Here is a 24616-nt window from a genome sequence, read left to right as displayed (position 1 = left end):
TGTGACAACGTGCATCTACTCTTGTGCCGGGATTCAATTAACAATTAATTATTCACTTCAATCCCAGCACGTGAAGTGCTGTGCAATCCTCGTGCCTAAATACACATATACATTTTAAACACTCATGTTACACAGACCCGTTTATATCCCGTGTACCAATGTCTATACACCAACATTAAACACAACACACGCAAGGATTATCTGGGCTGTTCGGACTGTTTTGGGAGTATTATCCTTTTTGTTTATTTATTGGGGATTAACAAGCACCCAGCACAGAAGTTTCATTTTTGTTTTGTGTTTCAACTTTTCTGTTTCATCTACGTTTGCAATACGGATTGAATAATATTTTGGGACTTTTAAAGTAGTGGTGGTTGTTTCATGGACATTTTTTTTTCTTTTTATAAGAACTGCCTGATGGACTGTAGTAAACATTTTGAAGTGTTCAAATGCTGTCTATTTAAACTCATGTACACCAAATGTTTGATCCATCCATCCAAGTATGATATTCCACGCCTATCCAATAACATTTGCTATCTGAACTCTGTTGTTGTCTTCTGGTTTAACTGTCTTCCTATGTTCTATTTGTTGTAAACAATCCTGACTTTTTCCACAATTTTTCTTGGTTCTGTCGTGGGATCCTACGGCTTTGGAGATTGTTCAGGGTAGTTTATTTTTATTTCCGTCAAAAAATACTAGTTATTGGATGTTGCTTAAGGATTGGGTTTATTACAGGATTTAAACACAAATATCTGTGTATTGGTGCATAACACTGTAATACAACTAGTTTGTGAAAATATTAAAATGTTATCACTGTGGTTTATCTTACCAGTGGCATCATTGAAACTACCTTTTAATATAGTAGCTGCAGTAAAAAAAGAAATAGATTTTTTAGTGAAACGCAATACAATACAAAGGTGTGCAATCAATATCATGCAAATCTAATTCCCCAAACAATTAAACACACTTATTTCAACTGATGCTTTGTTTTTTTGTTTGAGAATGAGTCACTTACCTGACAAGGGCCCATAAGCATAAAAGATGGCGGTAATTTCCGGCCATTAAACATTACTGGCCAGTGTTTAACACGTGAATAGTTAATTGAAAAATAAGGACATAAAAAAATCATTATACTGTTAAGAATAACAGCAGCTTTACAATTCTTTGTTTTAATGCAATGGATGAGCTTGTTTCTGTAAGCAAAGTTATTTTAAGATGTGACATGTCAATGAGTGACATTCCTTTCATCACATTTGATCTTTTCAGTGGCATGACAGTAGACAAGTGGCTAGAATTACAAGGAGCAAAACCTCCTTTGAAAAAAGAAATAAAAACGAGATACAAAGATCTAACAAGTCAACAACTTAATGAAATCGATAAAACAAAAATGCTTGGACAGCTCATGGTTTTTGATTGGATGAAACTCTGCTGGTCGAGTGCTCAATTGCTGTTTTACAGGGTTCTCCTCAGGAATTTTGTATAGCTGGGTGGCAGATCATTATAACCAGGAGCACTTTTAACATATAAATAAAATTGCCTTACTTTATATACAATAAGACAAATAATTTGAATAATAAGAAATTGTATCATGAATAATAATCCACCCTAATTCTTGCCCAAGCTACACTGCTCCGTTTACCCCCTGATCCTCTAATCTTTTTTTGTGTTTCTGGCAGAGCTTGCACATCATACCACCCAATTCCTTGCTGTAAAAATACATTTCCATTTTTTTAAACCACATAACATCATACACACTATCATGATGTATCTTTTTAACACACTGTCCGTTGTGGTGCTTCTAATTCACTTTCTACAATTTTCTCTCCGTTGACTATAACAGGTTGCTCTTTTTCATTTTCTTTTTTTTTTTTAATCATCCATTTTGGTTTGGTAATTTCCACATTAATTGTCACTGTTTTTGCTTTGAAAATTATCTTATTTTTTTTAGCAGTCGTTTAACGTTTCAGCCTCACGAGTGCTTAAACCCACTGCTTCAGCGCTCTGATTGGTTAAATGTAGTGTCAAGATGTAACACAACACAGCTATATGTGGTTACAAGATTTGTTTTCACCCAGCACGTGAAAGTGATCTAGTGTGCTAGCAGCATAACCATTAAAGGCACAGTAGCATCTTTCTGCAAGGCAGGTGGCAACTTCCACTTAGTCAGGCAGCCTGCCTGACTGAAAGGGCCTGGGGAGAACCATGAGCTTTATGTTAGCCTCTGTGCTGGTCTCAGTAGCTCCATAAACAGTGCTGACATAAACCGCAATGATAACCTGTAGTGACCAAGCATTTAAAAATGGCAATAATGTATTTTTGTATTAGCTTCTCCAGGTTAGCGGTAGTAATGCGTGGATAGTGAACTTTGGGGGTCATGTATAAAGATCGAATGACGCAGCACTAAAATTGTTGGAGTGTAAAGTAGTGCTCTGCTGCGGCACACATTTGACCTCATTCGGAATGTATTAACTGGCCCAAAATTACTACACTGCCCATTTGGAGTAGTCATTTCTGCTTCTCCAAATGAGCTTCCTCGTATGGTTCAATTTAGGTAGCTCATTTGGAGGGGGAGGCTCAGCTTTTCAGAACATCGGCTCTGCCTGCGTGCGAGTGTTGCCTGATTCTATGTCAGCTCTGATTTCCTCCAACAAATCCAAAATAATGCTGCTGCTTAGCCAGTATTGAGCTATAATTTCATCCTCAGGGAGATCAGAAAGGGTGATGCAGACCCTAAATACACTCCCTTCTCAGTGCTCTCACTCTGTTCCTGGGTTGTTCAAGAAGGTCAGAAGCCTGCACTCTGTCGTAAGAAATATGTTATGACTGCTGCCATAATGCTCTTTCCTATCTGTTGCTTTGACTTTTTCTTTGAGCCCAAATAAGGCCAATTTGAAATCTGACCTATTTGTAGAACCTTTTAGGGCCGGCGTAGCTATTCTACCGCTTCACAAATCTCATTTTAATATCACAGACTTCATTTATAAATGAGTGCCACCTACAATTTGCCCATGCATATAAGTAAGGTTTGAGCGCATTGCACGACAGAAAGCATTTTGTTAGTGTTAACACAACCTTAACTTGCCACAAGTGTCATGTACATACAGGGCAATTTTAAGGCCGGCATAAACAGTACTATGGCCTTAATACCGTCACAAACACTTGATACGTGACCCCCTTTGTCTTTGCCTCCCATTACTGTATCTTTTCAGTATCAACAAAACTACATGGTTGATATTTTTCAATGCTTGGTCACTAACAAGGCTAACATTAATAGTTATGTCAGCTCTGTTTACGGAGCGATTGAGACCAGCATGAAAACCTTGTAAACCTCCAGTTTAATATTTACAAATTATTTTTTCTCAAAGTGGAAAATTGTTCTTTTTTATTGTATTTTACAGTTTAAGCTTTGCTTTGTCTCCATCCCAACATATGTTAATGCAACACAATGCACGCCCTGTCATGTGCATCACTTATTTTACAAGCTGGTGTTTTGAGTGCATGTGAGCTCAATACACGAAAACTCCCAAGTAAAGAATGCATTTTAGACACTCCAAAACTATATATGACAAAGAGTTTAGATCTTTTTTTTTTTTTTTTAACTTGGAGATATTATCCATGTATGTATTTTCTTCTTACTTCTGTAGCTGAGTTTTTAAGGTCTCAAATTTTGGGTTTGCAATGGGATCTATAAACTATGCTGCTGCTTCCTTTCCATAATTATGGAACCTTTCCACGGACCATCTGAAGGCAGCCGGCCACCCACAGATTGAAAACCACAGCTTTAAGAAATGGAATGTGAGACAGTTGTTCATTGAATGAATGACATCTAAAGTAAGTTATGAAATGTTTAATTTAGTCTTGTGACAGGCTGGTGTTGCAGTGACATCAAGCCAGATGCAGGAACAGAAAACAAACAAAGTAACTACAGTTACGAAGTGCGGCTTCGTTTATTTAAATACAACAATAAATAAAATATTCAAACAAAAAAACACTTGCTCACAGAGCACAAAACAACACAAATCACAAACACAAAATAGACCTAAGGTCAGGCTGGGCAGTTGCCTTCACTGATCCTTTTTATTATTTAAAATTTCTCTCTCTTCTCGTGCTCTTCTCTCATGCTCTCAGAGGGAGACCTCGTTCTACAAATAAACAAACAATACTGTACGGGGCTCCTCGCCCTGTTACAAGTCTCCTGATTCATAGTTTTGTTTTTGTTTCTTTTAAACCTTCAAAACAATGAATATTACGGAATTCGAGGCACATGAAATAAAATCCATTTAAATGTAAAATATGTGTATCAGTGAATTCTGGGAACAGCTCTCAGAGAAAAGTAATATGTAATTATTTTCTTAAAGTACACTATGAAACTAGTAAGTTACTGAGTTTTTGAATGGTTAGGCTACCCCCTTGAAGATAAAAATTAAAGTCATGCTTGTGTCCACACTAACTATCTAAAATTGTCGTGTTAAATAAGTCCAGTTGGTTAATTAAGTTGGTTGACCATTCATTGTATGGTAAAGGTGTAGCTGGAACTTTTTATTTATGATTGTGATTTATGTATTAATTACAAGCAGTTGTTAAACAACAACATTAATTACTATTGTTGATCTTAATGTAATATTTAATATTTTCGTTCGTAAAACTGAAAGCATTTAATTACGGTAAACCTTTATTTCACGTCTACAATGTTGATGATGCTGTAGCAGCTAAACACACCCACTGTTCTCCCTTTCTTTTCTTAATAAATTAAACATGTTGCATTTTTAAACAGGCTTATGCTGATTCATAACGTAGACTGCTGTGTTAATTTAAGTATTTGCCCTGTTGACAAGCAAATCTGTTTTTAAAAAAAAGTCCCGAAATTGTGCAAAGTCACCTGACAACAGTAAATAATAATGAGAACTGGCAATACACAACGATGTGCATTGCTCAGCTAAATCCACGGCGTTCAGTCCCGAAACAATAAACACAATTTTAAACACACACAAGACACACACACACACACACACACACACACACACACACACACAATCACAAGTCCAGAGTGAGTGCTAAAGTGGTGAAATACAATTTATTCATTAATATTTGTGCAGTGTTGTCCAGTTTTGGTGCTGGCCTTAATTCCATCACATTTTTTTTTTTTTACTGGAATAGTCATTGGTAATTAATACAGACAGAAACACTACAGAGAAGCACACAAATATAATTGTGGGATAAGTAAAAAGTAAAACAATAAAAATTAAAACAGGGATATGTTTTCTAATCCAAGGCTATCAATTTTTTAGGATATTTTGAAACAAAGCTCCCTCTCTACAGCAGTTACTGCAGAGTGTAATATTTCCTAATACTTATCATTTAAGGTTTAACTTGTGTTCATTACATGACTGAATGATACATGCAGATGGTACACAGCTTTTTGTATTTCAGCATCTTTGTTTATGGTGAATTGGTTATATTTTCGCAGTTATTTTTGAAGGCTTATTATGTTATATCACAATTTTTTTTTATGTTTATACCTGGCTGCGCATATGAGTATCTGCACTGTTTTGTTGAGAATTTCACCCCTGCAGTATACCTTACCATACAAAAACCTTATTTTAAACTTTAATAAATAAATACAGCTTAATTGAAAAAATCCTGCTCTTCACACAATACTACTCAGTTTCATAGCGAAATTAGATTAGAAAACACTATATGTTTCTTGCAATGTATATGTAGTTACTAAATACAGCTTCTTGAACTAACTAACAATCTTGTTTGACACAAATGTATTTTTCAATATACAGCTGTGGCAAAATGTTTTTCATAGGATTTTAGCATGAAACAATAATACAAAAAAATGTACATATATGAACATAAATGTCTTTTATTTAACATCATGTAATCAAAGAAACTACAAAATCATATCACAGAAGCCTGCCAGTGTAGTGTTATTTTCAGGCATGCTGTAAAAAGTGATACGCAGCGCACTGCGTTTGCTTGCGCATGACTAAACAACTTCCACTAGGAAAGCACGGAAAAATCTACCATGTTATGCTTTTTTTGGTCTTTTACATAATTTAATTTATTATATTTTTCCAGTCTTTTACATCGTTGTTAATGTAATTGATCATATTTTTCAACCGTTATAAAATAGTATGGTCTTTTACATCTTTTTAAATGTAATTGTTCGTATTTTCCTGACTTTTACATCGTCGTTAATGTAATTTATCATAATTTTCCATCATTAAGATACATTGGGCCCTGATACATTTTTTACTTGTGAAACTTTACAGTGGATTTCTCATTTTGTTTTGTTCGTCATGAATTTTGTTTTTCTTTTTCGAGAAATTGATTGTTTCCAGTTTAAGTTTGCAAAAAATTATGTATAATTCATGGTGAACGGACCTGTTTGACAAAGGAAAACGCTCATCAGATCGAGGTGGGGGAAGGTCTGTCTGTGTATATGTGTTGATTGGTGGATGGTGATGACTTGCTGTTGGCTCCCTAATAAAAGCGCATTGTACGTGAAAGCTTTGGTGTGTGTATCCAGTGATTCCTGTTCTCCCTACAATGCACACGTGTGTGTGTGTGTGTGTCTATGTGTATGTATATATATATATATATATATATATATATATATATATATATATATTATATATATATATATATACACCATATTACATTAATTTAGCGGTGCAGTGTTTATTTTAAATTGATCAAAATGACTGCGCCGCTTAAGAGGGCGGCCTTTATACAAGGGCAACCATTATTAATAATACTACGATTTTCAAACGCTGCAATATTTTATTACATGATTTATGATATTTTAAAAGTATCGTGGTTGCTTGTTTTCTGTAATACGGTAGCCTACCTGTATGTAGCAGCATGTGTGACTAACCTATTTTAACTACAGTACATTTATCATTGACAGTTACTGAAAGCCTATTAGGTGGGAGTTGGAAGGTCAGGGGAGTACTATACCTGTGAATCAGGAGTATGTATTGGATGTTTGGTGTTTTCTGCAACAAAAATAACCTTAGAATATCAGTTTGATTTCTGTAAATATGTTGAAAAAGATTGACAACTATTACCGAATGGGAAGAGCCCATATAAAAAAGGCAGTCCCTCCCACCTCCTGCTGAAAAGGGTCGTCCTCACAGTAGCATATCGCCATTTTCTTTCAAAATCGGAGGTCAGCTCGGGACACCACCTCGAAGGGTAATAGTTGTCATTCTTTTTCATGGAACCAGGGTTATGGAATAACGTTCCCTTTCAATGGAATGACAACCATTACCGAATGGGAAGCTGTACCAAAGCTGTCGTGGCTCCAGAGATTACCGACAGTACAGCCTTGTGGCTATAGCCTCAGAGCCCTCATGACGCCTAAGAGTACATCGCCTACAACACCCTGGAGCCCAGATAGGGCCTTGCACGGTCTGCAACATCAAGGCGGTAAAAACGTGCAAATATCTGACTACCTGTCCATGTAGCAGCATTGCAAAACTCATCCAAGGAGGCGCCATAAAGGAAAGCCCACAAAGTTGCTTTGCCCCTGGTAGAATGGGTTGTAATGTCCCCTGGCAAGCAGGAGTCCATCTGTTCATACGCCAAGTGTACAGCATCTGCCACCCAGTGCACCAGACGTTGCTTCGATAGGATCTGACCTCTAGAGTGGGACCCATAGCAGACAAACAGCTGGTTGGATTGTCTCCAGGACGCCGTCCTATCCAGATAACAGTGCAGTACCCGGACTGGGCAAAGCGTGTGTTGTCTACGGTCCTCCTCTGACTCGTGCGGGGGAGGTCTGAAAGTTTCCAAAACCACTGGTTGGAAAATATGGAATGATGAGACCACCTTTGGCAAAAAGGCTGGATTTGTTCTTAATGTTACTCACCAGTCATTTCCAGTGAAAGCCATACATGTGTCATCAATGAAGCTCACTTACTCGTCTGGCTGACATAATGGCTATTAAATGTCACCTTCAAGGAAACAGGGCGCAGCTTTACTGACGCCATGGGCTCAAAAGGGGGACACAAGGACCCGCAGTACCAGTTCTAGATCCCACTTGGGGACTATGCTTTTCATGGCAGGGCGAAGCCTCCGAGCCTGTTTAAGAAACTACACTGCCAGGAAGTGTGCCCCACGGGACACAGAGTCAATGTTGTTGTGGCACATTGATATTGCTGCCAGGTATACCTTCAGAGTGGAGGTGGATTTTCCTGCAACAGATTTTGTATGAAGGTTAATATTGTCTCAATAGGGCAGGTCACCGGAGTGTGACCTTCAGCAATGCACCAGTTTTAGAAAACTTTCCATTTGTATGAACACTGGACTATAGTGCTCGGTGCCCTAGCAGACTGTAGTGTCTCTACCACTGCATCTGGCAAACCTCGTCTGGATAGACAGCTCCGTTCAACGATCAGACCCAGAGTTGGTGCTGGGCTGGATTCGGGTGCCATAATAGCCCCTCCGCTTGGTTCAGGAGGTCCTTGCGTAGCGGGAGCTGCCACGGTTGACCCAACAACATGTTGGAGAGGTGAGTAAACCAGCGGCCATCCTGGGTGCAACCAGCAAAACCTGTGCTCTCTCCACCCTGATCCTCTCTAGTATCAGTGGTAATAGCGGTAGCGAAGGGAACGCATACAAGACCCCTGTGGACAGGGGTGAGCAAGCGCATCCACTCCCAGGGGGCCCCCCCGTCTCTCTCCATAGAGAACTCGGCCAAATCTGTTTCACCATTTGAGGATGCAGTCTCCATTCTGGGCTGTCTGGAGCTCTTCTGGACAGGAGGTCTGCTGCCTTGTTGTCCACACCGGGGAGGTGAACTGCCCTGATGGAACACAAGTTTCTGTGTGTCCAGGACAGGAGTCTATGCGCTGCCTGGTGAAGGCCCAGCGATCGCAGGCCGTCTTGGTGGTTTATGTAGGCTACCACTGTAGTATTATCTGTCCGGACCAGCACATGTTTGAGTGCTTACTGCTGGTGAAAATGAGATAATGCCAGGGCTACTGCTAGCAGCTCTTGGGCATTTATATTTGCTTGCTGCCAATGTCCCTTCCACTGACCTGTTATTCACCTCTAATTCCAGACCATTCCACTACCCAGGCTAGAGGCGTCCGTAGTGACAACTTCCCTTCTGTGAGGGGAGCGGAGGGGAGATCCGAGGCACAGATTGCTGAGATGGAGCCACCATTGCCTGGACACTCGCACCAGCCGGTGTCGACCAGCTGTATCTTGAGTGTGTTTACCCAGGCTTGAAGTGGGCGCATTCTCAGCAGCCCTAAGGGAAGGTTTCTCGAGACGGCTGCCAACATGGACGGACTGAAGGATATGCTGTGCTGTCAACATGTTGAACTTCCTTTGTTTGAGGAACATGTTGAGGACCCTGAGGTCCAGAATAGGTCTGGGGGGGCAGCCTCCCTTGGGCTTGGGAGGGAGCATGTCTTTGTTTAGGCCCTGGCCTCGGTCTCCAGCCATAGAACCGGTTACCCCTGGCGCGGGACTGAACGACACGTCTGTGCCGAGTAATCGACTTCGGTGTCAGCATCAAGGGTGCACTGATCGGTGTCGGTGCCCAGAGAGCGCGGACGAAGCCGGGCTGATAATAAGCGCCGAGTACATCGTCTTCGATGTCGAGAACACTCGGTCGGAGCCGAGTAAATCTGTGCTGAGTCTGTCAGTGCCGAGCCTGTAGGTGCCGAGGGCGATGCTCTGACCGGAGCCGAGTTAATTCGGTGTCGAGGACGACGCAGAAGATGTTTTCTACTCCTGCCGGACAATCTGCGTCGGGGTTGGCATCAAAGAGCTGTTCAAGCCAGTGCCGAGTTAATACGGCGTCGGGATCAACGCCAAGAAGAGCACAGTCCTGCAGTCGCGCTAGGAAAGCCTGAGGCTTGATAGGGGCATGTAGGCACGAGCTGTAAGGTAGCTGAGGCTGAATAAATCCACGTAGAGTATGACGCCGCAAGCCCATGGGGTCACTCTACAGCATTACAATAGCTCCGCCAGTGGTACAAAATCTTGCATGAGATAGTAATAGAGCAATGGCCACTTGCCAATCTCAATGAGAGGGGTCAAAACCAACTTTAATCAGTAAAAATGATGTGAGACTAAGGTAAGGCAAATCTCTAAAAAACACTCGAGTGGCTTACCGTTTGATTTTAATAAATTTGTGGATAGTAAGCACATTGTTTTTATTTGTACGGAATTGAGTATGGGAATTACAATTGAACTAAAAACAAAACAACAAAATCGCCTACAAGAACTTCAGAAGGACTGCTGTTCTGTACGTAGTTTATTTTGGTTTTCTTTCAGAACTGTACTACCATAAAATAAAATGTGCTTAATATGTGTGTACATTAGTTTGTAATTTGCCTGCTAGATTGAGGCTTCCATCTCTTCGGGGGCATTACATATACATAGTCAGTGTTTTGCGTGTTTATTTGTTTACTGTGATGTGTTTTTTTTAGTAGGGGGAGAAAAAAAATACCTGAATGTTTATTGATAGCGGCGTTTATTTGGGGGCGGCCTCTATTATAAAGCTGATATATGACTCTGGCGTCAATTTGAGGGTGGCACCAAATTGAAGTAATATATATATATATATATATAAAAAAAAAAAAAAAAAAAAAAACACACACACACACACACACACACATATTATATATATATATATATATATATATAGATATATATATATATATATATATATATATATATATATATATATATATATATATATATATATATATATATATATATATATATATATAGATATGTGTGTGTGTGTTTTTTTTTTTCTTTTTCCCTTCCCCTTTTAAATAAATATTTCTTGTTGTGAGAGAATGCCCCTACTATGTTATTATGTAGTGCTAGTGTGTCATGTGACATTTGCTGCTCTTAAGCATTTCTCTACAGATACAGAGACTGCATGTTCAAAAAAGCTTTTTATATAAATACAGACAAATAATAATTACCCACACCCACACAAGGCTACGTTCTGTCCCTGCTGTAGTCATTCACTTCTGCAGTGTGTGAAAGTCTGCCTCAGACGGTATTGCCTAACAACCAGGGAGGGGAGGCACATCATTTTCCAGCAGTGCTCCCAGTCGGCTCCTGCATGACACATGCACACACAAATTGCATTCTATATCGTCAATCTCTTCACAATGAACAAGCCCTCTGAGACATCTTGGGAAAAGAGCTAGGAATCGTATATGAGGTGGAGGTAGGTGGCATTTTTCAATAGCTAGGAGAGGGGTAGCCCCTCTATCTGTTTAGAAGTGTTTATCTGGATACGTAATTTTTCTGGGTGATACAATACCACCTAAGTTTTAGAAAATATATTTGTTTGTATTGATTTGAATGTGTGTGTGTGTGTATTTCTAGATTGTACAGACCTGTACTCCCCTGAACCTCCTTTATCAGTGATTCAAGACCTGTTTAGGAAGCTGGTTAAGACACCACACTGCAATTTCTCAAATGGCTGAATGAAGCTTGTGGTATAAGTTTGTATTGCTTTGTTTGTTTTTTGTATACATTGCATCCAAAAAACTGCAGTGTTAGTACTGTAGTACTTTTTTAGTATGGGCCCTTCTTCGGTAGGCATTTCTTTTGTGTATGTTAATAGTTACATTACATATTCTGTCAACCTTGACCAGTTAAATATATCATACAGCTCTTACTGTCCCGAGCCTCAGCACTTGTTGGAGGGTAGGTATGTAACTATTTTTATATACAGATGTCTACAATTATTAATTTCAGCATTGTTTTTGCAAAACTCCAAAAATGCTATTTCAAAAGTATTCATGCCCTGACAAGGAAAAGGAAGTTAATGGCTAGTTGAGGCACCTTTAACAATAATAATCTCTTTTAAACGATTATGACATTTGTCAATGAGCTTTTCACATGACTCTTTATCAATTTTTGACCATTCTTCAATGCAAAATTGTTCCAGTTCCTTCAAATTCCCACTTGCAGCCAACTCACTTTGAATGTCTTTGGTAGTCAATCTAAAATTGTTATTAACCTTCCTCACAATTATTCTACTTGTTCTTGGTGAAAGAACCTTCTTTCTTTCAGACCGAAGGAGCATTCTGACAGAACCAGTCTTGCACTTCTTGATAATAGAAACATAAGTTGAAATTGGGATATTCAAATATTTGGAAATCTTCTTGTATCCTTCTCCAGCTTTCTGACAATTTTTATAATGTTCTGCCTAAGGTCTTCAGATAGCTCTTTACTTTTTCCCATATACCCTTGTATACTCTCTAAGAATATTCACTTACAATCCAGAATTTTCTAGACTTTTGTATTCGAAAAGCTATCATGTTACATAAACCAAATCACTGAAGCGGTGACAAGGTGACAGTAGTTTCTTGGAATGTGAAGGGCATGAACCATCCCGTTAACCCTTTCAGAATTCTACCATTTTGAGCGCTGAGATGACTTAACTTTAGAGCATGTATCAAACCAAATATCTACTTAAAGTGCACAATTATGTTTCTAAAAAGCTGTTGCTCTACAGAATACTAAATAAATAATGGTTTCATTCTATGGTCATGTATACCCACACTGACATTTGAATGTGACAAAGTTAATTTTTCATTTTTGTTTAGAAATGTCTTCAGTGGTCCACTATGAAAGACGCTATATAAAAATAAAGATTGTAATAATAATAAGTGTAATTTACTGATATCCTACTTAAAATAAGTAAAGTTACCAGTGGTAGAACCTGAATAAATATATTAATATCATGTATGGTCTTGATTTTATACAAAATTGTTTGACAGGTGTGCATTTTTACCTTTTTGAGAAGTGAGTGGCAGGGTTAGCTAATGTGAGTTAAGGTGGGGTTACACTCTGACATTAAGTAAAATCTACCCAACTAGAAAGCAAAACAAAAGTAGAAAAAACACAAACATCTTTTTTTAAATGGTTTTAATAATATTTTTAATTCATAACAAATATCATCTGTCTGCTTATACATGCATATGTTAGAATATGAATAATGACTGAGCAACAGCAAACATAAACAAATTTCAGATTTCAGTAACTTTTGTTTCAGAAAAATACTTAAAGTGCACTTTGTCCATAAAATATTTAAACACGTTTAATATAAATAAATATATAAATACTAAATACTACCTTATAATAACTAATTAATAGCTGTACAAGTAATTTACTACATTGGACCAAATTCATAAATAACAGGCAACTACCTTCGCACTCAGTTTACTAACTTTTGCAATGCAAGTTATTATCTTAAATGTCAACCTCAAATCAAGACCCCAGCCTCTCGAGGCAAAACTAATATTTTGAGACCATTTTTACAAACCATTAACATAAGTATATTTGTGTCTGTCTTGCAGCTGATTTTCTGATTTCTCTCTGTAAAAATTCATGTCACTTTAGTGCAGAGCTCTCTCGGGCATCAACAAATCTACTGGTACAGGGTGGGCAAAGCAGGCGTCTGGTGATTCTCCATATATTGAGGGTTTTCAAACACATGGCCCCAGTGCCATACTGGCAGTCAAAATAACGATGGCTGCTAAAGCAAATTCGGTATCTTCCACACTACAGTGTGCGTTATTTGCCACAGAACACACTTCTCACCTCCAGTGTCAGGAATTGAAAAGATTAAGTCCCAGATTCTAGGAGTTTGTGATAACTATTGTGCTCCGCTGGTGCTTTTTACAGCACTTAGAGCCATGAACTGGCCGACCTCGACTTGGCGATATCTGGATCTATTTAGTTGAGAACCCCTCTTACACAGCTTCCCAGATGAAGGCATATAAAAGAAACGATAGTTATAAGCACTTCATCTTAGGATGGGTAAACAACCTGATTGTCTGGCATTTAGACAATAAGTTGTTCTATGTTATCAAGGCCAAGGTAGAGAATGCTATTGTTAGGAACACAACTGTATCACTAGCTCAAACAAAACAAATTTTTTACCTATAAAGAGATGAAAACATTTACTCTATTTACTCCTTTTTTTTTCAGTATTGAAATACAGATGCAGATATTCAGCTATGAAAACGTTAGGTTACTTACCGTAACCCTGGTTCCCTTTCAATTCGAAGACGACATTATGTATGGGATATGCTTGCCCATTGGGTGGGTAATTGCTGAGCTCTCTACACCAGAGCTGCCAATAGGCCCCTTCCTTGGATGATGCACTCGGTCCCACCCACCGAGGGATTAAACCATCATACTGAGGAGTCCATTTCTCTTTTTCCATTGAACCTGTGAGGGCAACCGATGTGACCTCACGGTTGGTGGTCGTCTTCTCTTTCAGGGAACCAGGGTTACGGTAAGTAACCTAACGTCCCCTTTCAATTCGAAGACGACCACCAACGACATTATATATGGGATACCAGAGCTGTTGTGAGGGTGAAGGAACAGCAGCATATGAGGCATGCATCAGAAATGCATAAACCGGTGGTTAGCGGTGTGAGCTTACACCCTCAAGGACCCTTGTGCCTCCTGCAGAGCAGAATCTACCATATTAGAACCTGGAGAAAGTATGCGGCATAGCCTAGCTAGCTGCAGTACAAATATCAGACATTGAGGCCTCTCTGAAGAGGGCCCAAGATGTAGCTAATCCTTTAGTGGAGTGTGTGGCTACCCTCCCAGGTGGGGGCCAGCTAGCAGCATCATAAGCAGTCGAGACTTTGTCTACAATCCAATGTGACAGACGGTGCTTTGAGAGGGGCTGTCCTAAGGTCCGTGTCCTGTGATAGACAAAGAGCTGGTCAGATTGACACAGAGCTCTTGTCCTATCCACGTAGCATCTCAATGCCAGCACTGGGCAGTGGAAATTCAATCTCTCATTGTCCGTTGAAGCAAACGGGTGTGGATGGAAGGACTCCAGTTCCACAGACTGATTAATGTGGATGGCTGTGACCACCTTGGGGAGGAAAGCAGGATTGGTGTGCACCATGCTGCCATCCTCCCAAATAAGCATCCTGGAGCTGTGCACAGGCAGCGCCTGCAGCTCACTGACTTGCTTAGCGGAGGAAGGCTGTGTTCATAGACAAGTACTTTAACTCCACGGAGTGCATGGGCTCATACGGGGCCTTTGTGAGAGACTCCAGTACAATATTAAGGCTCTATTCAGGGAGAACAGTCCTCCTGGGAGGGCGTAATCGCTCGGCGCCTTTAAGAAATCGAGTAGCCAAGAAATGTGCACTCGGAGACACTGAATCTACAGGGGGCATGGCATGCAGAAATAGCCGCTAAATACACCTTCAATGTGGAAGGTAACTTAACAGCATCAAGCAGTTCTTGCAGAAACTGTAAGATAACTGGCATAGGGCAAGAGATTGGGTCCTAGCCTCCAATCCAGCTTGGAAAAACCTCCACTTGTAAGTGTACAAAGACCTAGTGGAGTCTGCCTTAGTGTTCTGCAAAGTACCCACAACCGCATCTGACAGCCCTAGGGCTAACCAGCGGTACCGTTCAGGAGCGCCAGATTCTCCTGGGCCACTAGGAGAACTGACGCTTCCTCTAACTGGACCTTTTTGAGAAAGGTCGTGAGCAGCGGTATAGGCGGGAAAGTGTACAAAAATGCTTTGGGCCATTCGTGCGCTAGGGCGTCTATGCCGAGTGGACTGCCTAAGCGGTGGAGAGAATACCACAGGGGGCAATGCGTTGTCTCCGCCGAGTCGAGGAGATCAACCTAAGCCTTCCCGATCCATTCCCAAATGCGCTCCACTGCTTGAGGGTGGAGCCGCCACTCCGACAGATGCGGACCCTCTCTGGAGAGGAAGTCCGCTGACCAGTTCACCACTCTGGGAATGTGCGTCACCCGCAAGGACAGCAAGTTCTTCTGAGCCCATGTCAGTAGCCTGGAGGCCATGTGATGCAGCCCCAGGGACCGTAGGCCGCCCTGGTGGTTGACATACACACCACTATTGTGTTGTCCGTCGGATCAACACCTTAGCGCAGGCTGCCAAGCACGTCTTAGACACAGTCAACCGACGTGTCTATCACGTCTGGTGTTGAGGTGGAAAGTATCGAGCCACACTTGTAGCAGGTAAATGCGAAGCAGACCCAGCTGAATGGCTGATATGGCTGCAGCCACTAGACCCAACGGTTTCTGGCACAATAGGAGGTCGTCTGACAGGTATGCCAGCATTGTACTGGAGTCCAGCCAGAGCTCCAAGTACATCGTGCACTGCAACGGTGTAAGATGGCTCTTTGCATCATTGATGGTGAGGCCCAGCCTCGCCAGATGCTCTGTTACGACTGCTGTGTGGGCCAGTGCTCCCTCTCATGACTGGGAACAGATCAACCAGTCATAGAGAGTTTATTACTCTGATCTCCTGCAGCCGCAGGGGAGCCAGGATAGCATCCATCACTTTGAACATATGAGGAGCTAGGGAGAGGCCGAATGGCAGCAGAGCAAACTTGTAAACGCTTCCCTGAAAAATGAAGCTGAGATACTTCCTGTGCTCTGGACGAATGGGAATGTGAAAGTACATGTCCCGTAAGTCCACTGTGGTGAACTAGTTGCACGGCTGGACAGACTGTAGAATGTGATGGTGAGTCAGCATCTGGAACCTCCTTTCTTTTAAGAACCCATTGAGGAGCCTCAGGTCTAGGATGGGGCGAAAGCCAGGATATTTTTTTGGGCACCAGAAAATACCTCTTAGTACAGCAAGGCAGCCACTTCCATCTGAAGTATCGAGGCCTGGAGAGGGTCTGTCACGAAAAAAATAGCATATTACATATTTGAGTACATACAAAAATGTGTGAACTGAAATAAAATAAATGCATATAGCAAGTGCTAAAAGCAGGAAGTCAAACTTGGGAAACATTTGCACTGACCATTAAAAGTACAACCAGGAATGTTCCTTGTTTTGAATTTACAGGTTATTGAATAAACAAAGTAACTTGACTTTGATTCATCTGTGGTCACTACTTGATGGCTAGTTGTAATTAGTAGAAATGTTCTGCTATTGTAATGTTTTAATGTATTTTCTATTGTTTTGGCCAGGTTACAATATTTGCACTATTCAGATTATTTTATAAATGTTATTATTTGTTAGAATTAAACAAATGTAGAATATTTAGGTTGGTATATGATAGGTGTTATTTTATTCTGAATACACTACAGTAAAAATTATTTGGTGGTTTGCACAATATTATGCTACTGTTGCTTTAATTGGAAGAGATACGCGCTATGATGTTGTTGCTCATTGAGTTCTGTATTTTAATTCAGTAAACAAAAGGAAAAACCTGTGCCTAAGGAAATATAGTCTTACACATTGTTTGTATACTTTGTGAACCCGGCTAAACGTTATGCTGTCTGCTTGTAATACACAAATGCATTTGCCTTTTTTTCTTGGGCGCGTAAGAGCAGGGACTAGAGTTCGGGTAATCGAATATGTGAAAATGTTGCACCCTGTGCATTCTAATAGGAAACTATTCGAAATTTCCATTCCTAATCCTAATAATAAACACTATTAAAACAATACTCATAAAACAAAATAATAACTATCCTTCTCAGAGCGTTGTCGCTTGTGTAGACTCTCCTAAGTCAGCGCTAATCTTGCTGAGTGATACCAACAAGTCCTGGAAAGATTGTGAAGTCACAGCAGACAGACACCGGCTATCTTGCGAATTATTACTGCGAGACTGAATAAGATGTAAACAAAATGGTGAATTTTCAACAAATAAAGCTGCTGTTTTATCTGCAAGTCTGGGAAACAAGGGAGAACATTACTTTTTTTTTTCACTGTCATAATGAGCCAGATGAAGTCTCTACTCTAAATGTTCATCTTCATATTTTCATAATTTGCTTTCTTTCCGATTACTGATTTCAGCACTTTCCTTTTGGCTTATCGGTTGCTTAGTTGTAGAAAACCCGATTAGTAAAGATTGTCCATGTAGCGGGAGCAATTCTTACCAACACAACATTTTGGTAAGCAGTCTCAGATTCTGATTGTACAACAAACATGAAGTGCAGCGGGAAAATTCGGATTAGTTCAATCGGAGGGTGGGGGATTGGTTTGTAAATTAGTTTTTGCAGCTTTTTGGCACAGTGGTCAATTGAAATGGAAGCCCTGTGCGCTATATTTATACTATATATAAGTTAAAAAATGTAACCAGCCCAGACAGGTATGTGGTGCTTCATAACTACAGGCCAGAATGTGATCTCTACTGGCCCTTGTGATGTAACATGAAAACCCTCTCTAGAGAGTGCTGCTCGGTGCAGCTCATGAACTTTACAGTTTTTAACTTGTCGTATAATTGAATACTAAAATCAGTGAAGCACAATCTTCCTGCATTATTTATACTCCGGTAAACTTAATACCGATCCACCTGCAAATGTAATATCGATCCACAAAAAGGGAAACAAATCCAAACCAGGTAACTACAGACCAATAAGCCTGACTTCTGTTGTATGTAAACTTATGGAAACTATAATAAGATCCAAAATGGAAACTTACCTATATGGTATACCTAAGGTATCCTGGGAAACAGTCAGCATGGTTTTAGGAAAGGGGGATCGTGTCTAACTAACCTACTTGATTTTTCGAGGATGCAACGTCGACAGTGAATAATTGCAAAGCATATGACATGGTTTATTTAGATTTCCAGAAAGCTTTTGACAAAGTCCCACATAAAAGATTAATTCTCAAATTGAATGCAGTAGGGATTCAAGGAAATGCTTGCAGATGGATTAGGGAGTGGTTAACATGTAGAAAAAGAAAGTACTGATTAGAGGAGAAACCTTAAAATGGAGCGAGGTAACCAGTGGTGTACAACAGGGATCAGTATTAGGTCCTCTGCTATTCCTAATCTACATTAATGACTTAGATTCTGGTATAGTAAGCAAACTTGTTAAATTTGCAGATGACACAAAACTGTACAATGCATTAGTAAGACCTTATCTAGAATATTGTGTTCAGTTCTCGTCACCTCACTACAAAAAGGATATCGCTGCTCTAGAAATAGTGCAAAGAAGAGCAACCAGAATTATTCCGGGTGTAAAAGGCATGTCATATGCAGACAGGCTAAAAGAAGTGAATATATTCAGTCTTGAACAAAGAAGACTACACAGCGATCTGATTCAAGCATTCAAAATTCTAAATGTCAACCAAAGGGACTTTTTCGACCTGAAACAAGAAACAAGGACCAGGGGTCAAATGAAATTTGACAAAAGGGCATTCAGAACAGAAAATAGGAGGCACTTTCTTTACACACAGAACTGTGAGGGTCTGGAACCAACTCCCCAGTAATGTTGTTGAAGCTGACATCCTGGGATCCTTCAAGAAGCTGCTTGATGAGATTCTGGGATCAATAAGCTACTAACAACAAAACGAGCAAGACGGGCTGAATGGCTTCCTCTCATTTGTAAACTTTCTTATGTTCTTAATCACAATACTTTGATGGTTTTTGTTTTATTTCCCTTTTAAAAAAATGACCATTTCAGAAATCATCTCAAGCATTTTGAAACTGGTAAAAATGTAATCGGTACATTAGTCAATACACATTTAAGTGTATAGTAATTGAAGACATACAATGTCAATTTTTCTTTTTTATGATTTTATTCATCATGTGCCTTCACTCCATCTCTGCTGAAACTCAACATGGCGGCTGCATCAACTAAGACAAAAAAAAGTTTCAGTAAGACAGCTAAAATAAATCTGATTATTTATACGAGGGTGGTGTGATAGTATTCTTAAAGTTTTGCTATAATTCGCGTGGTCATGTACGAGCCAGTACCATTAAATATCATTATGCCAGTCATAAACACATATAAAAAAAGAAAGCAAACAAGACGGCAACAATGGCAAAGTAGTACATTCTTTCTATGCTGAAAAACTAGTAAGACCTAAGGTACTGCGCTCAAGTAAATAAGTTCAATTAATTGTATATTTTATTATTGTTTAGTTTATTTCTTTCCACGCTACCTGCCTTTAATGAAGCTATAATTAGCTATTTTAAACCATGGTCGTTTCTTAATTTAATTATATTTTCTGATGACGAAGAAATGAGCTCAAAACTATTTTCCGAGCTATACAATCCTTAAAGGAAATTGATCACTTTACTGTGTAAAGGATGTAGTCACTACACTACAACTGTTAGTTTCATAAAGACATTCTGTCTGGAGACACATCTCTTTTAAATCTTGCAAATAACACTGCAGAGTTAGGAAAGAAACAATTGAGAGGATTTATGTGTTTATAATAGAAGGGGTGTGGGTAATTCACTGACCAGGAGACAGACAGGTGTAATTGAACAATGATAGACAGCACCACGGAAATACCAAAGTTGGTAAGCGAACAGCAAGTGCACTCGCAGGTGCTGAAAGAAATAATAATGAAAACAGAAGGCGAAAAGTACAAGGGAAAATAAAACATTAATAAAACTACAAATAAAAGGTGCTGCACTCGGCAGCATTATCCCTCTCGCCGCTACCCGCACGACCCAGATCACCGTCCTGCCTGCTCTAAACAATAGTTCGGGGTCCGCCCAAGGGTTCCACGCTGTCACTCTCTGACTTGTTCGCTGTTCTCAGCTGGTCTCTCTGTCCTTGACTAGCACTTCCGCACACACACAGCGCGTCTACAAAGGCAGACATGAGGAAACAGCAGAGCAGTTTTTTATATAGGGCTAGCAATCTGACAAGACTCGCCTCTCAGCCATTCAGTGAGGGGGAAAGTCCACACACACCTACCTTCCCACCTCCCCGTGTCACTGCCATGACTCGCAGGTGGTTGTTGGAAGGCTGCCGCCCTCTTCCTGCAGTACTGTGAACACGCCAGCAGAGTCAGCACAGATCTCTCCCTGCTACATATCCTTCCCCTCAGAATGACACCACCGGTTCATTCGAAACTCCTACACCCCCATGCCTTCCCGAGAGAAAAAGTTTGTGTTTTGATGCAGATTTCCTGCTCGGTGGACTACCCTGAAGGCATAGGGCTGTAAGACCAAGTACCACTGTGTGATTCTGGCATTGCTATCTTTCATCCGGTGAAGCCATGCTAAAGGGGCATGATCTGTAACCAGGGTAACGTGTCGCCCCAGGAGGCAGTACCGGAGTGACTCGACTGCCCATTTTACTGCGAGACACTCGTTCTCGATGGTGCTATAATTTTTCTCGTGGGGAAGGAGCTTCCTGCTGATATATAGGAGTGGGTGCTCGCTTCCCCGAAACTCCTGCGACAACACTGCCCCAAGACCTGTCTCTGATGCATCCGTCTGCAGGGTGAACCTCTTGCCAAAATCCGGGCTGCATAGCACTGGCTTACTACACAGCCTCCGCTTCAAGGCGAGAAAGGCCCTCTGGCACAACTCCGTCCACTGAACTGTATTTGGGGCAGCCTTCAGGGTGAGGTCTGTTAAGGGAGCAGCAAGCGTAGCGAAGCTCGGGATGAATTTTCTATAATAGCCTGCTAGTCCCAAGAAAGAGCGCACCTGGGTTTTTGTTGTAGGAACCGGCCAGTCAGCCAAGGCTTTCACTTTAGCAACTAGCGGTCTGATCTAGCCGCCCCCTACCCGATACCCCAAATACTCCGACTCACTCTTCCCAGTGGCACACTTCTTTGGGTTAGCAGTGAGCCCCGCCTCCCGCAAGGATTGCAGCACCGCCGCCACCTTACACAGATGACTCGGCCAATCCTCACTGTGGATAACCACGTCATCTATGTAAGCAGCGGCGAACTGCTGATGGGGCCGCAAGATGCGATCCATCATCCGCTGGAAAGTGGCGGGTGCTCCGTGCAACCCAAAGGGCATGGTCCTAAATTGGTACAACCCGAAGGGAGTCGAAAACGCCGTCCTCTCTCTAGATTCCGGAGTCAGGGGTATCTGCCAGTACCCCTTCGTTAAATCCAGTGTCGTCATAAAATGAGCTGTGCCTAGACGCTCCAGCAACACATCTACCTGGGGCATTGGATAAGAGTCAAATTTCGATTTCGTCTGAAATCAATGCAAAATCGACCCATCTGGCTTATCGACTAAAACAATAGGACTGTTCCAGTCACTTTGGGACTCTTCTATTACTCCCAGTCTCAGCATTTCGTCAATTTCTGCTTTTATTACCTGTCTTTTATGCTCAGGTATACGGTACGGCCTCTGGCGAACTAGCGCCCCCGGCTCAATATCAATGTGATGATGGGCTACTCGAGTCTGCCCCGGGACGGAAGAGAACACGTCAGGAAACTCCGCCACCAGACCGCGAGCCTGACATTTCTGCGTTGGTGTCAGATTCTCAGCAATCTCTACCGATCCTTTTCTTGCCAACACAGAAAGATGAGGTCCCAGGTCCGTGATGTCATCTGCATGTGCCACTAACAATGCCTCTGGTTGTAAACAAGGCTTTAAGAGATTGATATGGTAAATGTGTTTCTCTCTCTCTCTCCGTCGCTCCGGCTGGCAGATCTCATAGTCCACCTTCCCAACCTGGCGTGTAACCTCAAAGGGTCCTTGCCACTTAGCCAAGAGTTTCGACTCAGAACTGGGTAATAATAGAAGTACCTTATCCCCCGGCTGAAACGTGCGCAACCGGGCTCCTCGGTTATACTGTGTCTCCTGTCTGTGCTGAGCCTGCTGCAAATTGTCATGCGCCCATTTCCCAACCGACTCAAGATGCTTGCGCAGGTCCAACACATACCGGACGGTATTGGTCGAATTGTCCTGCTGCTCCTCCCACATCTCTCTGACCAGATCAAGCACGCCCCGGGGTCTCTGCCCATACAACACCCCGTATGGTGAAAACCCCGTGGAAGCCTGGTGAACCTCTCTGATCGCAAAGAGAAGGGGAGGAATCGACTGGTCCCAGTAACGCACATCACTACAAATAAACCTGCGCAACATGTTAAGGGTCTTATTAAAGCGTTCCACCAAACCGTCGGTCTGAGGATGAAACACCAAGGTCGTAATGGTCTTAATTCCCAAAAGCTTACATGTTCCGCGGATTAGCCATGGCAAAAAAATTGGTGCCTCGATCGGTTAGTATCTCCTTGGGAATCCCCACCCGGGAAAAAACCTTTACAAGCTCGTTGGCAACAGACTTAGCGGACATAGATCGGAGGGGAATAGCCTCTGGATAACGTGTAGCGTAATCCAGAATGACAAGTAGGTGGGTGTATCCTGCCGCGCTCCTCTCTAATGGCCCAACTATGTCCATCCCAATATGCTCAAACGGAGCTTCCACTAGGGGCAAAGGCACCAGTGGGGCTCGTGGAACGGCTCTAGGGCTGGCCTTTTGACATTCCCCACAACGCTCACAAAAACCGTTTGACATCACCATCCAGCCCCAGCCAGAAGAACCGTGACACAAGCCTTGCTTTAGTTTTATCCCTTCCCAAATGACCAGACAGGGGAATAGCGTAAGCCAGCTGCAACAAATCCTCCTTAAAGGGCTGAGGAATGAGCAACTGATGACGCACTTCACCAGTCTGGGGTAATTTATCAACACGGTACAGTAGGTCTCGATCAATTTCAAAGTGGGGGTACGTGGCGGCGCGTCTGGGCTTGACCACCCGACCATTAACCACCACTGCTTGGTCAAAGAGCCTGCCCAGCACATCGTCATGCCCTTGCTCGAGTCAGAAGTCACGGGAGCGAGCTAAGAAATCAGCTCCCATGTCTTCCAACTTAGGATCAGGTCGATCCCGAGCAGAGGCAGCCGAGCCAGACCCTTGCGCTGGCTCCGCGACCTCCCCCCCGCACTCTTCACCAACCGCCCCCACCTGAAACTTCTCCGACTCCCTCCATTGCCAGCCCTCATTCTTAGCGATCCGGCGCTCCCGTTTAGTTTTACGGGGTTTAAATTTATGGCAAAACCATTCTGGATCGCGAAAGGGAAAAATCTCTCCAATTCCTCTTTCTTCGCCAATAACGAGGACGGGCTGTCAGGGCAGTCAACCAATCTTTAAACTGCTCACAGTCCCGACCCAGAACCACTGGTACCAGCAATCGAGGACATAATCCTACCTGCACCTGCGTCACCTACTGGCCAATAGTCATACACACATTGATCTTGGGATAGAAGCAGACATCCCCATGAATACATTTAATATTCACCCGTCCCAATATACGTTTATGCCTCGGTGAGATTAGGCTCTCCTGTACTAGCGACTGACCACACCCTGAATCCAGGAGAGCCTGGGTTTTTGTGCCATCCACTGTCACAGGAATAACAAAACCCGTGTGCTGAAGTGACTGAGGTAATTGAACGTGCCTACCTGGTCGGCTGAGGTCACACTCCATCACGGGGCAGTGCCAGGCGAGGTGGCCCACCTCCCTGCACGTCCAACACCTCGGTGGGCTGGTTTCTCTCCCCGAAGCTTTGGCAAAAGGGGGAAACACTGGAGCCATAAAAGGGGCTTGCCGATAAGGTGTCTGCGCGAGACCCCGGTCCGACACTGCAGCAGCCTGTGGGTATCCCCACCCTGCCCCAGTTCCCGGGCCGGAAGCTCCCGCCGACACCCCCCAACCAAATCCTGGACTACCCCTTCTCCCCAGTCCCTTCGCCCTCTCTGGGGCCAGTTGAGGGGACGATCCAGTAGCCGCACTCATCCCCGGCAGTTTCGCCGGCGGTGGCTCTGCTGCCTGGTACTGCTCGGCTAGTTCGACCGCCCGATCCAGAGTATCTGGAACCAGAAACCGCTCC

At 42.1% G+C, this 24616-nt stretch overlaps 1 protein-coding gene across 2 annotated transcripts in view; it reads left to right on the top strand.

Moving 5' to 3' along the window:
- The window catches only part of LOC121313113 (phosphatase and actin regulator 1-like), a 330299-nt gene that overhangs the window by 105516 nt on the left and 200167 nt on the right, over positions 1-24616 (top strand). The window contains exon 1 of one of the 2 annotated variants that reach the window (XM_041245292.1): positions 11025-11209. The exons of the other annotated variant lie outside the window; for it this stretch is intronic. The gene's annotated coding sequence lies outside the window, so the exon portion shown is untranslated. Of the gene's footprint in view, positions 1-11024; positions 11210-24616 lie in introns of those variants that run through there. 2 annotated transcript variants of the gene reach the window in all.

This window comes from Polyodon spathula, chromosome 3, assembly GCF_017654505.1.
Source record: "Polyodon spathula isolate WHYD16114869_AA chromosome 3, ASM1765450v1, whole genome shotgun sequence".
NCBI classification, from domain to species: Eukaryota; Metazoa; Chordata; class Actinopteri; order Acipenseriformes; family Polyodontidae; genus Polyodon; species Polyodon spathula.
The sequence above is the reverse complement of the archived record's forward strand: the minus strand, read 5'-3'. Positions and strand labels throughout refer to the sequence as shown.